The sequence below is a fragment of the Theropithecus gelada genome, chromosome 5 (assembly GCF_003255815.1).
Source record: "Theropithecus gelada isolate Dixy chromosome 5, Tgel_1.0, whole genome shotgun sequence".
NCBI classification, from domain to species: domain Eukaryota; kingdom Metazoa; phylum Chordata; class Mammalia; order Primates; family Cercopithecidae; genus Theropithecus; species Theropithecus gelada.
The window spans coordinates 80,103,064-80,117,769 of record NC_037672.1 but is presented as its reverse complement, the minus strand read 5'-3'; the positions used below and the strand labels follow the sequence as shown (position 1 = coordinate 80,117,769).

The 14,706-nt window shown below is 35.7% G+C and overlaps 1 protein-coding gene and 1 pseudogene across 3 annotated transcripts in view; one reads left to right on the top strand and one right to left on the bottom strand.

Moving 5' to 3' along the window:
* Positions 1 to 14,706, top strand: part of ADGRL3 (adhesion G protein-coupled receptor L3) — an 868,510-nt gene that overhangs the window by 563,439 nt on the left and 290,365 nt on the right. The window lies entirely within an intron of this gene.
* LOC112625079 lies at positions 252 to 672 on the bottom strand (annotated as a pseudogene).

Sequence of the window (14,706 nt, the reverse complement as noted above, 5' to 3'; positions counted from 1 at the left end):
TTTTTAACTAAAAGCTTTCAGGAACATGGCAAAGTAGTTCAGTGGATGAACAAGACTATTGATTTAGCTGATCATGTTCTAGAGTTAAGAATTTGAAATACCATGACACAAATTCAAGTTCCTAGTTTTACAATCACGGAAAAGCTCAAATTTTCTTTCCTTCCTTCCTTCCTTCCTTCCTTCCTTCCTTCCTTCCTTCCTTCCTCCCTCCCTCCCTCCCTCCCTTCTTTCTTTCTTTCTTTTTTTGTGCGTGTGAGCCAGAGATTTATTTCTTCATTTCTTGCATTTGAAGTACTCTTCGATGACATCCTTGGCCTGAGACTCCTTGCCATAGTCCTTAACTACTACACAACTGCAGCCAACCACTTTATGGGGTTTCCCCTCTCTGCCAATTGCACAGAGGCCTACCCTTTCCTCTAGTTTCTTGTTGTCATCAACATTAATTAGGTTGATTTGGTGTTCAGCACAAAGGGCCTCCACCAACTTGACATACATAGGCTCATCACAGTTGGATGCAAGCACACAAAGGTGGGCTTGGTGCTTGTCTAATCCTTTGGCAGCTTCGCGAATTCCACATGCTAGGCCATGGTGGATGAGGGCGGTCTTCAGCACCTCTTGTAAAGCAGTATTAATGGCCATTACACCTCCAGCAGCAACGCCTTCCTCGGCCATGGCGGTGGGTTACGGGTGAAGCCGAATCTTGAATGCACCCAAGCCTCCGCCTCTGCACGACTCAGTGGCGGCGGGCAAAAACGCCTCACGCGCCGAAAAGCTAAAATTTTCTAAACCTAACAGTGAGCAAGAAGACTATTACATGTGAATGAAGGTAGGGGTTTTGAGTTCTTTTATTTTATTATTATTGCTTTTTTTTTTTACTACTAAAACGAGATAACCAGAAAAGATTTATGAAAGTTTTAAACTGCAGGACAGAATTCACATAAGAAATTGAGTATCTGAAATAATCACCTAGTTGAATTAAATTATATGTTGGGGTCAAGGGTCTGAAATCAACTATTAAATTTTAGTATAATCAAAATTATTTTTGAAACTTCTTCATTAGATCATAAAATATACTGAATTTTAAAAAATATATTCCTATGTGGTGTACAGATATTATTACATATTATTGTACAAAGTATGTAGTACATAATGAAAAGTATCTTTACAAAGTATCATTTTATAGTATTGTAATAACATAAAAGAACTACTTGAATTTATGTAAATTAAATGTATCTGTGATGCAATCCTCTGTATTAAGAAAAAAAAATTCAGTTGCTATTTCTGTGTTGATAAATCTTTTCCGTGAGAACTTTTTCCCAAAACAATGCATCAACAAGAGTCTTCTTGAATATATTGATTTATACTTTTCCATTAAAATTGTATGCAATTATTAGATCACTTACTACGTGTGTCAACAGTGCGACTATTAAACATATATAATGATCTGAGAAATGTTCATTATGCATTGCTATTGCTTTTGAAAGCAGGTTAAAATGATTTGGAATTTAGATCTTTATTAATTTCCCTGCTTTTGTTTATGTTAGAAAATTTCTGGCCGGGCGTGGTGGTTCACGCCTGTAATCCCGCACTTTGGGAGGCTGAGGTGGCGGATCACGAGGTCAGGAGATTGAGACCATCCTGGCTAACACGGTGAAACCCCGTCTCTACTAAAAATACAATAAATTAGCCGGGTGTGGTTGTGGGCGCCTGTAGTCCCAGTCCCAGTTACTCGGGAGGCTGAGGCAGGAGAATGGCATGAACCCAGGAGGCAGAGCTTGCAGTGAGCCAAGATCACGCCACTGCACTCCAGCCTGGGCCACAGAGCACGAGACTCAGTCTCAAAAAAAAAAAGAAAAGAAAAGAAAAAAAATTTCTCTTAAAAAAATTTTTTTTTTTAATTACTCACTATATGCCTTTTTATTTTATGTAGTACATGTTTTTACTACATGTGATCCAAAGTTTTAATGGTACTTAATAAAAGTACCATTAAAATCTGAGTGTTTCAAATTTGAGCTCTTCTGCATTTTACCAAAATTTTTAGTGAATATATTCAGTCTTTGAAATTTTGAAATAAATTTCTGAAGATTAATAATTCACATGAACACAGGACTGATAGTTCACCTAGAATTCCATGAAGGAATGTAAAAAGTGCTAATTGTGTTCAGGAGAGTTATCCAGCTAGCTAATTGGCACCTGCTCGTCGTTAGGACACACAAATTCCCAGGAAAGTGCCAAAGTATTACTGTGAAAATAAAACTGCAAGAGAAGAGCCTTACTCTATTTCTAATATTTGTTTATTTATTTATTTATTTGCTAAGGAAGGAAAAAAAAAGTAGTTCTTAAAAGTTTTGAGTATTGCTAGGGGATTTGCTTCTGTCTATTTATTAAATAGCCCTGAAACAGTATATAACACATTGAATCTACTCTCCTAGGGAAACATAGAATAACAGAGTGGGTTGGTCTTTCACTCCAGAGACTTAAGAAATAGTTCTAGTGTCATGTCAGATTGAGCATCTCTAACATGAAAATTAGAAATCTGAAATGCTCCAAAATCTAAAACTTTTTGAGTGTCAACATCCTCCCACAAAAGGAAAATTCCACACCTGACCTCATGTTATAGATTGCAGTCAAAATACTGTCAAAACTTTATTTCATGCACAAAATTGTTAAGAACATTGTATAAAATTACCTTCAGGCTGTATGTATAAGGTGTTGATGAAACATAAATGAATTCCATGCTTAGACTTGGGTCCCATTCCCAAGATATCTCAAATATGTATTTGCAACTATTCCAAACTCTGGAAACATCTGAAATCCAAAATGCTTCTGGTCCCACACATTTCAGAGAAGGAATACTCAACCTTTATTTGATTAAGCGGTACTCTCTATTGACTTTCACATTTAAACAGTTCAAACAGACAGCTTTCACCAGTTGTTCGTAAGGACAAACGTTGAAAAACATGAAAAGAAAACCATGAAGTGTAAAAATGTCAACATTGAATTTGAATAAAAGAAGAGTCAACCATTCTAATCAGAGGTGAAACTTTAAAATTTTTGCTTTCAGCTTTCACAGTAAAACAGGTAAAAATTGCCTATCTACAACATTCTTTTTTTTTTTTTTTTTAAATTTATACAACTATGGCCATTTTATGTTGTACTTACATTCCCTTGGAAGGAGTAGGTACGTATATTCATCAAACCTTGTTATTATAAATATTAACCATTAGTATTGACTATTAGCCTAATATTGAGTGAATGCTTTTGATGAGAGAAGCACTACTGACGGTCATTATCATAATGTAATAATATTAAGAATCATTTGTAAGCTGGGCACGGTGACTCACGCCTGTAATCCCAGCACTTTGGGAGGCCAAGGCAGGTGGATCATCTGAGGTCAGGAGTTCAAGACCAGCCTGGCCAACATGGCGAAACCGCATCTCTATTAAAAATACAAAAATGAACCGGGCACGATGGTAGGCATCTGTAATCACAGCTGCTTGGGAGGCTGAGTTAGGAGAACCGCTTGAACCCAGGAGACGGAGGTTGCAGTGAGCCAAGATCATGCCATTGCACTCACGCCTGGGTGACAGCGGGAGACTCTGTCTCAAAAAAAAAAAAAAAAAAAAAAATCATTTGTAGAGGAAATATTACAGTGTTTTACTACAATGTTATGTAATTTTGTTTTAGTGATCAGTGAGTTTAAATTCTTTGATGAATTAGAGGTGTACTATCCATATTCATTTGTATAATCAAACTTAGGTGCATATAGATTACACTTAACTGAATTTTTTTTAAGGACTGTTACAAAGAAAAATTGTCCGGTCCTACCTTAGACTGAATCTGAAACCCTGGGGGGTGGAGACCAGTAATCTACTTGTAACAAGCTGCTTAAATTTGAGAATTATCGCCTGTAATCCCAGCACTTTGGGAGGCTACTAAGTGAGTGGATCACCTGAGGTCAGGAGTTTGAGAACTCTGGCCAACATGGTGAAATCCCCTTCTCTATTAAAAATACAAAAATTAGGTGGGCATGGTGGCAGGCACCTGTAATCCCAGCTACTCGGGAGGCTGAGTCACGAGAATTGCTTGAACCCAGAGGTGGAGGTTACAGTGAGCCAAGATCGAGCACTGAGCCACCTAGCCCGGGTGTCGCGGTAAGACTCTGTCTCAAAAAAAAAAAAAAAAAAAAGATAATTATCATGTATTCCATAACTACTACTAGGTTAGTATAAGCTACAAAATATAATAAAAATATGTTAAATTGTTTTTTGTGTTTTAAATTTCTGTGACTATTTTTGTTGATTGCCTTTATATAGATGTTTATGTAGATGTTTCTGAATCTCCTAATGACTAATTAGATGTTTCTGAATTTCCTATCTAATGCAAGGAGGCTCTATAAATCACCCCGGGATCATGTTAAAATGCTAATTTTCTGTCTCTCCCACATCTCATCAAATCAGAGCCCTAAGATGTGTTGATTCAGTATTTGTAGTAAGGCCCTGGGTCACTATTTTTTTTTATGGTGATTCTGGGTTTGGAAAAGAATCACTGTTCTCAACTTCCTAACATTGAATTGAGTTTATATCTTAGCATGAATAGGTGTACTAATCTATTAAGAAGCTGTGGAGCGGCCGGACACGGTGGCTCACGCCTGTAATCCCAGCACTTTGGGAGGCCGAGGCGGGCGGATCACGAGGTCAGGAGATCCAGACTAACCTGGCTAACACAGTGAAACCCCGTCTCTACTAAAAATACAAAAAATTAGCCGGGCGTGGTGGCTGGCGGGCGCCTGTAGTCCCAGCTACTGGGGAGGCTGAGGCAGGAGAATGGCGTAAACCCGGGAGGCGGAGCTTGCAGTGAGCCGAGATCGTGCCACTGCACTCCAGCCTGGGTGACAGAGCGAGACTCCGTCTCAAAAAAAAAAAGAAGTTGTGGAGCGATGTATATGCTGCCTCCCTCTCTAGACTTAGGCTGCTGAGGCAGTGAAGCACATCACTTTGTTTTGTTAAGTGACCCTATTTTGTGTCCTCACAGAACTACTGCCTGTCTGGTTGACAGAGAAGAGCAGCCATCTGATATAGGATGGATATGTCCCTCACAGGTTTATCCTGGCCAAGCAGAATACTGTTTATCCTCACCTTGAATAGCTGGAATCAATTAACACAGTGAGAAGAGCAATGAGACTCGAGGCAGTCATGCAGTGTTTTGATCTGTTCATATGTTGGAGGGGGAAGAGGTGAAAAATGGACAAAAAGACAAATTAGACCTGTTAGTATAGGTTAAAGGAATTTAGAAAAGGAACCAGTAGGTTTCTATTCTCACCATGGGCAATACCTTGGATTTCCATATTTTAACCTAAGCAAAGGTTATGTTTCATACTCAAAAATAGGGAGCAGGTAGAGTTTCAATTTTCCATGTGTGTTTGTAATTTTCTCAGTGTACTAACTCATAGTCTATAACACATGATGGATTCCTTCTTCTGTCCATTCCCACTGATTTCCCTAAACATAGACAGATGAAGGGCTGTTTTGAAATGCTGTGAGACCAATCCCTCTTTCTGACTGTGTTAATTTATTCTGGCTCTGCAAGGCCAGCATGAATGGCACTCAGCTTTGCCAGCTGAGGTCTGAGTGAATGTAGGGAACCAGAGATCTTGCCCATCCTGAATCAGGCTGATGTGTTTGTTCCAGCCCCCTGTTGCTCTTACTTTTCTCTTAAAGACAGAAACATCTGTTGACTTTGGTCCAACTATGACTAAAAATTTAAAAGCATCTTTTCAAATCTGAATCTGTTGAATTAAATATTCTAATATGGTTAAAAGGGACTCCAATAACATATCTTTTTAATTTCTAAAATTATGCATGAAATTGTTGTCTCTGCCGGGGCCCGGTGGCTCACGCCTGTAATCCCAGCGCTTTGGGAGGCTGAGGCAGGCAGATCACCTGAGGTCAGGAGTTCGAGATCAGCCTGACCAACATGGAGAAACCCCATCTCTACTAAAAATACAAAATTAGCCGGGCACAGTGGTGCATGCCTGTAATCCCAGCTACTCGGGAGGCTGAGGCAGGAGAATTGCTTGAACCTGGGAGGCAGAGATTGCCTTGAGCCAAGATTGTGCCATTGCACTCCAGCCTGGGGAACAAGAGCAAAACTCTGCCAAAAAAAAAAAAAAAAAGGAAAAGGAAAAAACAAAGTGTTGTCTCACTTAATGAAATAACTATTTTTAAGAGAAACATTTCTTTATGTTTACCTCTCTCTTCACCTCTTTTCTGTATGCATCATTATAGTTTACTTCCAGAAATATTTGGCTTAGTGACTAAGGTGGGTAGTAGCTGGTTGTTTTGAAGATCTTTGTTGGGTTTTCATTAGTTCTTTTAATTTTATCCCGACTCTACCTCCAATTTAGAAATGAAAATACTATTGATTTTTGTTACTGATATTGATTTATTTATTCATACTCTACCCTATTTCTATTAGGATGTGTGGCAATTCTGATATTATTCCTGTTTAAAATAATACGAAATAGTAAAAGTGGTAAAATTAAAGTTTACACAAGCCTTGGGAAGTGTAAGCATTTCTAAACTATAAGAAAAAGTAAAGCTTAAAATATGAATCCGTTTCTTGTTTCACTAATAGCCATCATGATTACCTATATTTAGATTCTAAGTATACTGTCTCTGAGATAATTCAGAGGACTTTTAGGTGTCCTTAATTATTCTTAATGATAAGGTTATGTAATTTTACATATTTCACTCTTTTAGCAAATACTTATCGAATACTTAAATTTGTGCCCAACTCTGTGCTTCAGACCTTAAATGAATTACAGTGAATGTGTAATGGAATTGATCCCTTTAAATTACAAAGCAATTGTTTACGATTAAAATGGGCTGACTGTATTACTTGAAATGGGAAGACGAGGATGTAGTTACCATTTGGCAGAGTATTGATGAGTACTATAGACAGAGATGCAACATTGATTGCATCCTAAATATGTGAGCTCCCTGTTATTTTGATGTGCACAGCTTATTCTGCATTCCTTTCTTTTTCCATTAATGAGAAGGAATAATATTCACTGATTCAGTCAGTAGCACTTGGCCATTATTTGCTGAGCTGTATAAACAATGAGCAGCTGCATCATTGTTTATATTACATGATTTTGTTTATTCATTTTAAAAATTTTATGACAGTACTGTAGCTTAGCAGCATTGCTTATGGTAATGAAGAAGTTAATTAGCAATATTGAACAAGACTTTAAGACATGAGTTTTAATAAGTAGTGCTAAAAATATTACAGTAGTCATCCACAGATAAACATAATAAACCTCAGATAAATGGGGAAAATGGTCAAATTATGAGAAAAAATATTTTAGAATGCTTTGGCTTTGTGGTTTCAAAAGAATAATACAGATAAATATACATTCACATACCAAGGACACTACTAATTTCACTGGTGTTTCTTTCCTCTTAACCTAAAACTACTAAATGGTAGAAAATGGAAGCTTATGTTAACAATAAATAAATAAATAAATAAATAAGCAGTAATCTTTTAATATTAAATTCATGCTGATAGAGAAAGAAGACGCTGCCAGTAAAGCAGTCAGACAGCTTACGAAGGATACTGGAATTATCTGAGCTTTCTAGCCCAGAAATATTGACAGACATAGTCTGAATGTGTCAGTCAGCTTCATTTTAGAGCCAAAGTCTTAATTCAAGCACTGGGAAATCCATAATTGGAAAGAATCCCATAGTCACTGCTGATATTTTTCTCTAATTATAAGTGACTTTGTTGTATCATAAGCTTCCTTAAGAACTCTTGATTTTGATAAGAAACGTATTCCCAGGCTCCACTGACTAGAACTGGCATTATCAGAAATTAATTTCTATTGACTAAGCATTAGAGTGTCATGCAGTAGTTGATATAGTGGTACAAAAACACTATTATCCCAGTATTTAAATGTGGCATCAATTTTGCCTGAGGGTCAAACAGAGGTTAAACTTGCATTTCTTCATATCAGTGGCTTAAAGGACTCTGTGACTCATTTTGGGATTCCATTATGATTGTGACAGATGGTGTTACTTTACGTTATCCTTTTGTCATGCCACCATCAGCAGTGTCTCTATATCTGAGCCAAGTGCCTGGGTGATTTAGTATGTATTTAATTCCCATAGACCTTCAGAGATTATGAGGTTATTTTTAATGCAAAAGGGGTGTTTTCCCTCTCTATATATATGGTATGTCCACAAGTGAGTGGGCTGTGCCAATAGTTATTAAAGCCAGTAGAAGTTAGATTAGTGATAGGAAATATCTTGAAAAGAGATAGTTCTAGGAAATTGTATATAAAGCCTCTCAATGAAGGTTCTTTGCTGAATGAGTTCTGACCACATTCAAAATTATTTTATTTTATTTATTCAACATTTGATGAATATTTATGATATGTAAAATACTTTACTGAAAGCTGTGGGAGATAAAGTAAGAGCCTTGGTCCCATAGATGAGGAATTAATTATTTGGTTATAGAGACAACAAACTTGAAGAATCAAGTTATGCCAAATAACAAAATTTCTTATTTTTGTAAAATTTATCAAGTTAATAATAATAAATCTTAAAATAATATATATCTTATTAAAGTTATGCATGATGTGGATTTATTTTTATTTAAACAAGATATTTAGTAAAATCTCATATGACACTCTTAGAAAATGAAGAAATGTGGACTACATTAGATTAGGTTAAATTATATGAAATTGCCAATATCTAACAGTTTTGATGTAAGAAAATGCAACTTTTATGACTTGACCTAATATAATGTATTGTTCTCACAAGTAGCTTGAATTACCCAGAGAGAGTAAAGCAATATGTTTGTTCATCAGAGTTAGCCTAGAAAGTAGTCTTATGAGAATGTTGACAAGATTTGTCCTTGACCCTCTCTTGTTCAATATTTTTCATCAATAACTTTGATGAAGATATAGAAGATATGGCAATTTGCATTGCTAGATGACAGATTATTTAGAAGGAATACCCTAATAGACCAGACGATAAAATCAAGAATCAAATGGTTTTGAACAGCCTGTGTCAAGGTTCTAAAATTAAAAGATGAAATCTAACACAGATAAATGTTAAGTCCTATGCTTAGGTTTTTTTTTTTTATTTCCTTGTATATTATACAATTCCAAAATGTGAGACTCTGCTTGACATGTGAACAACAACAACAACAAAAACCCTTAATTCATATCCGGCCAGCAAATAGATATTAGTTGACTCACTTTTTTCCAGTCACTTTATAAGATGCTGAGGATTCAATGACTCAAACACATTCAATCCCTGTCCTCACAAGTTTACAGAATGTGGGGAACCACAGGTTCACTTTGTAACAACAGTTTGGGGTATGGGGTGTGAAAGATGAATGCAGTCTTCAGGTACATTAATAATAGTAATAATTATAATGACACCTAGAATCAAGGTGAACATTTTTATGCTATTCCCATTTGGTCAGACCGCTTCCTAAGAATTGGGTTCAGAACTCCTGGGTATCAGCTTTTAGGAAGAATGTCAAAATGTGAGACTTGGTTCACAGGAGGATGCTTATGTTGGTATGAATTCTGGGAACCATAATCCAATAGATGAAAGGTTGAAGGATGAGGGTTTTTAGCTAATGGCAATCAAGTCTAATTGCCTGGGTTCAATATGGCTCCACTACTTTCTAGCTATATAACATTGGGCAAGTTATTGAGCCTTTCTCAGCCTCAGTACTCTTATCAGAAAAAAGAGAAATTATATCAGTATCTATATCTCAAGTTTGTTAAGAAGAGTGAGTTAATATTTGTAAAGTACTTAAAACAATGAATGACATGTAAGTGACAAGTGAGTGCTAAATGTAAATAAATGAATAGATGGATAGATAGATCTATAAATTGATAGGTGGCTAGATAGGGGATAAATAAATAAGAGGGGTTAGGAAGGAGATTAAGAGAGAGACATGGAAGGTATTTTGAAATATCTGAAAAGAAGCTTTGGAAGAGAAAGTATCCATGCTTCATTCTTCCTAAAAGGAGCATGATCAAGTAGCCAGAAATCACTAGGTGAAAACAAATCCTTATTCTTTGATAAAATATACTCTCTTTTTATTTGGCCAGTTTTTATTCTGCAGTGCTCCAAATCTTGTTCATTTCTAAAGTGATGCAAAATTGGCAAAATTAACTTCAACAACTCTGCCTCTTCACATGATACCTTTCATGTAAAGTAGGTGGCACTGCTTTTAAGGTCTAAAATTTCAAAATATTGTTACCTTCTAACAGGGAAATAAAATATAATCTGATAATGATTGGAACCTGAGTAAATCCAGTGTTAAGGCATGGTTGCCTATTGGCTGATAATATAGCTGACTTAGAGGGGTAACTGCAAGTCTTCTTGTCTTGTTTCAGGAGCTCTTCTGCCACAGATTATCGGAATAAACCCATAGAATTTTCTTAGTCTCTCTCTCCTTCTTTAACCAAATAAAAGCTCATCAATGCAGTGCTATTTTTTAGCATTATCAGAGATTTATTCTGGCATCTAGGCATACTGCAGTGAGTTTATCCTTTTTATAGAACTTGATTATTCTTAATGGTTTTAGAGGAATATTTCTTGCTAAGATCAATTTAATGTAACATTTCCAAAGTAAAAACTTTGGTTAGGAAGAAACAGTGGAGCTTTTGGAATTATATTTTTAAAAATTACTTATTTGGGAGGTTGAGGCAGGAGAATCTCTTGAACCTGGGCCACAGAGGTTGCAGTGAGCCAAGATCATGCCACTGCACGCGGGCCGGGTGACAGAGCTATTGGCGGTGTAGTGTTATATAATTAGACAATAGATTTTTTTTTTTTATGTGCTTAGAAGACATATATCTCAGATAATTATATACACTAGGTGGATAATATGTACAACTTTATCTGCAGAATGTTAGTTTCATGTTTCCACTGATACATACATTCTACATTCATGCTAATAGAAAGCCATTCAATGTTGGTTTTGGTGGTTGTCTTCAGAAAGGCTAATTTCTTCTTACTAGAAATGTATAAAGTTTGGAATGTGATTTGTAAGCAGCCAGTTTGTAGCATTTAGTCAATAGTTGTTACTCTTCTTCCTACAGTTTAAATATTCATTCATTCACTCACTCATTTTGCTTTGAATGAGGTTATTTGGCAAGCACTGTGAGGATGTAACATATGACTCTTGCCAAAAATGAACACCTTCCCATTGGGGACAGACTTTAAATGAAGAAACCAGATGGAGAAAGAGTAAGAAGAACATTCATAAGATGAATGCTCATAAGATGATAAAATAATACTCAAAGGGGGAAAAGAGGAGATGCAAGATATTTGGCAAGGCACCCTTATCTCAGCTGCTATTGCCATTAGCCATCAGAGTATTACACTGCCCATAGTTTTTGTTTGTTTTTGTTTTTAAACAGATTTTCTGTCTGAATAGGACATCATATTGGAAAGCATAAGCAATGTGTTAAAAATTGTAGCTCTTATCCCATAGATGAGCTTATAAATCAGTAAGATTTTTATCTTAAATGAGATTTTGTTCCAAAAATATTCTAACATTTGCCCCTTGTGTTTTCACATATCTAGGCACACATGTAGGATAGGCTTATTAAGTATAAATAAAATAGGACGGGCGCGGTGGCTCAAGCCTGTAATCCCAGCACTTTGGGAGACCGAGACGGGTGGATCACGAGGTCAGGAGATTGAGACCATCCTGGCTAACAAGGCGAAACCCCGCCTCTACTAAAAAATTAAAAAAAACAAAAACAAACAAAAAAAAAACACTAGCCAGGCGAGGTGGCGGGCGCCTGTAGTCCCAACTACTCCGGAGGCTGAGGCAGGAGAATGGCGTAAACCCGGGAGGTGGAGCTTGCAGTGAGCTGAGATCCGGCCACTGCACTCCAGCCTGGGCGACAGAGTGAGACTCCGTCTCAAAAAAAAAAAAAAAAAAAAGTATAAATAAAATCAAATATTTTATATTGACAATTCTCATTTTATAGTGACAATACAAAATAGTTCTTTGTGAAGTCTTATGCCGATTACTTATGAGATTCTTCAGTATTAAAAAAGAGAAAAACATGTCATACTGCTAATACTGTGATGCTAAGACTGATGGCATTCATGAATACACAAAAGATAGATAAAAACTTGAAACAGAATTAATTAAAATACATTTGTTAGACATTTCTTAGTTTCCTGGGCAAGGTATACCTTGAGAGGTTGTTAGAAGCAAGGGGGAAAGGTAAAAGGATTCCTCTTATATCCTGTAAACGATAAAATTTGTGAATAACTCAGTAACATCACAATTGAAGGTAGCATTTTTCTCTAATTGATATGTCACATAGGATGAATTATTGTTTTTCACTAATTGCATATGCTATCCAGACATTATTGGACTTCCTGAAATTCTATAAAGATTTTCAACTTTCCTCACATTATCTTTCAAATATCCCAGCTTTTAGTAAATATTAAAAGTATAGTCATACTTTATTTTTAAAAAGCCTAGGCACATATATATAACAGTGATTTTGGAATGACTAATTTTTTGCTAGACAATATCTAGCACTGCATGCTTCGAAAATATTATTGTATGTTCTTTACAATTTTATACAGTAACAGCGTAAAGAGTGTTTTGGGGACTCCCATATTAGTTTATGCCAATGAAGGAAGAAAACCATCCATGGAATTTAATACCCAAAACAAATTCATTCAAAAGAATTCTGTTTTTCCAGTAGTTTATTAGTACTTGAAAGCTTGTCAGAACTATTTATAAAATATATTCTCTTCTTTATTTGTTTATGAATACCCAGCCTTATTTCCAAAATAGTGTTTTTCATTATTAAAAATTAAAATATTATTTTTATACAGTAGAATTCACTCATTTTAATACAGGGCACAGAAAATTATGACAGATTCATATAAATTCACTGCCACAATCAAGATATAGAATAATTTCATCACTCTAAAAAATCCAGAAAAGATTTAAGATATCTTACCTTGGCACATGAAACAGAGCACATAAATTAAAACTGGAAAATAATTTAGAAAAAAAGGATAGAAAAAAATGAAATGAAGAAAGTAATAAGGCTAAAAATGCTACTGCAAAACTGATAGCTGTCCACAACATATATATACATATATATATATATGTATGCCACGTTTTCTTTATTCACTTGTTGATTGATGGGCATTTAGGCTGGTTCCCTATTTTTGCAATTGGGAATTGTGCTGCTATAACCGTTAGAGCAATTCATCAAAGAACAACCCTTCCCCAAGAAAGGAGAAAACAACAGAACAACAGCTAACCCCACCGCCTGTAACATCCTGGCTACCAGAGATCCTGAGTCTATCCATGTGACAACTTTACTGCAAGCACTACCAGCGTTAGTGAAAACCACTGCAGCAATCAAAACTACGACCAAGGTCCCACCTCACTCACCTGCTCCTCTACTGGAACAGGTGCAGGTATTCACACCTGAGAGAACTGAAGACAGATCACATCACATGACTCTTTGCAGACACTCTCCAATATAGGCCCAGAGCCCGGTAGCTACACTGGGTGACTAGACACAGAAGAGCAATAACAATCCATGCAGTCTGGCTCTCAGGAAGCCCCATCCCTAGTGGAAGGAGGAGAGCACCACATCAAGGGATCACCGTGTGGGACAAAATAATCTGAACAGCAGTCCTTGAACCCCAGATCTTTCCTTTGACATAGTCTACCCGAACAAGAAAGAACCCAGAAAAGCAATTCTGGTAATATAACAAAACAAGGTTCTTTAACACCCCCAAAAGATCAAACTAGCTCACCAGCAATGCATCCAAACCAAGAAGAAATCTCTGAATTGCCAGAAAAGAATTTAGGAGGTTGATTTTTAAGCTACTCAAAATACAAGACCATGTTAATGTAGACTGAGAGTGTATTAAAGTTTAAGAATCTATGTACATCCATAGATTTATGAGTTTACAATTAAGAAAACTAATTAGTGCTTTTTCCAAAATAAGATTTCAAGATATGGGCAATTGATTTCCAATAATGCCATAGTAAAAATAACCTATTTGTTTTAAAACCAATTATGGAATTTTAAATAAAGATTTAAATCTTAAAGTCTAGTTATGGAATCTTAAATCAAGTCTCAGTTCTTCACTTTTAAAATGAGAGAATAAGAAACATTTTAATCAAATTTAACAAAGGAGTCATAATATTAGAAATTCATGCATTATGTCATGAACAGATGAACCAAAGATATGTTATTTACCTAGACTTTTTTTACTTATTTTCAGGATTTTAAAAAAGATAACTAAACCTCGATTTTAGATTATACTGATTAGAAAATTATGTATTTATTTATCAAATTTATGTTTTCTTGGAACACTTTTCACTAAATGATACAAGTAAAATTTCTCTCTCTTTCTGTGTGTGTGTGTGTGTGTGTGTGTGATGTTGGTCTTTATTAACAAAGAAACTCCTAGAGAGAAGAAATGTAAGAAATGTCCTGAAGGCTTTACTATATGGCACACTTAAAAACAGACCAATTAATCACCAAGCATACAAACAGACCAATTAATCACCAATTATATGCAAGAAACTTATTTTTAAGATTTACTTTTTCTTCAAAATATATAATAAAGTACCTTTTGCTTAAATTTTCTAATTATGCTTGAGCGATTATATGCT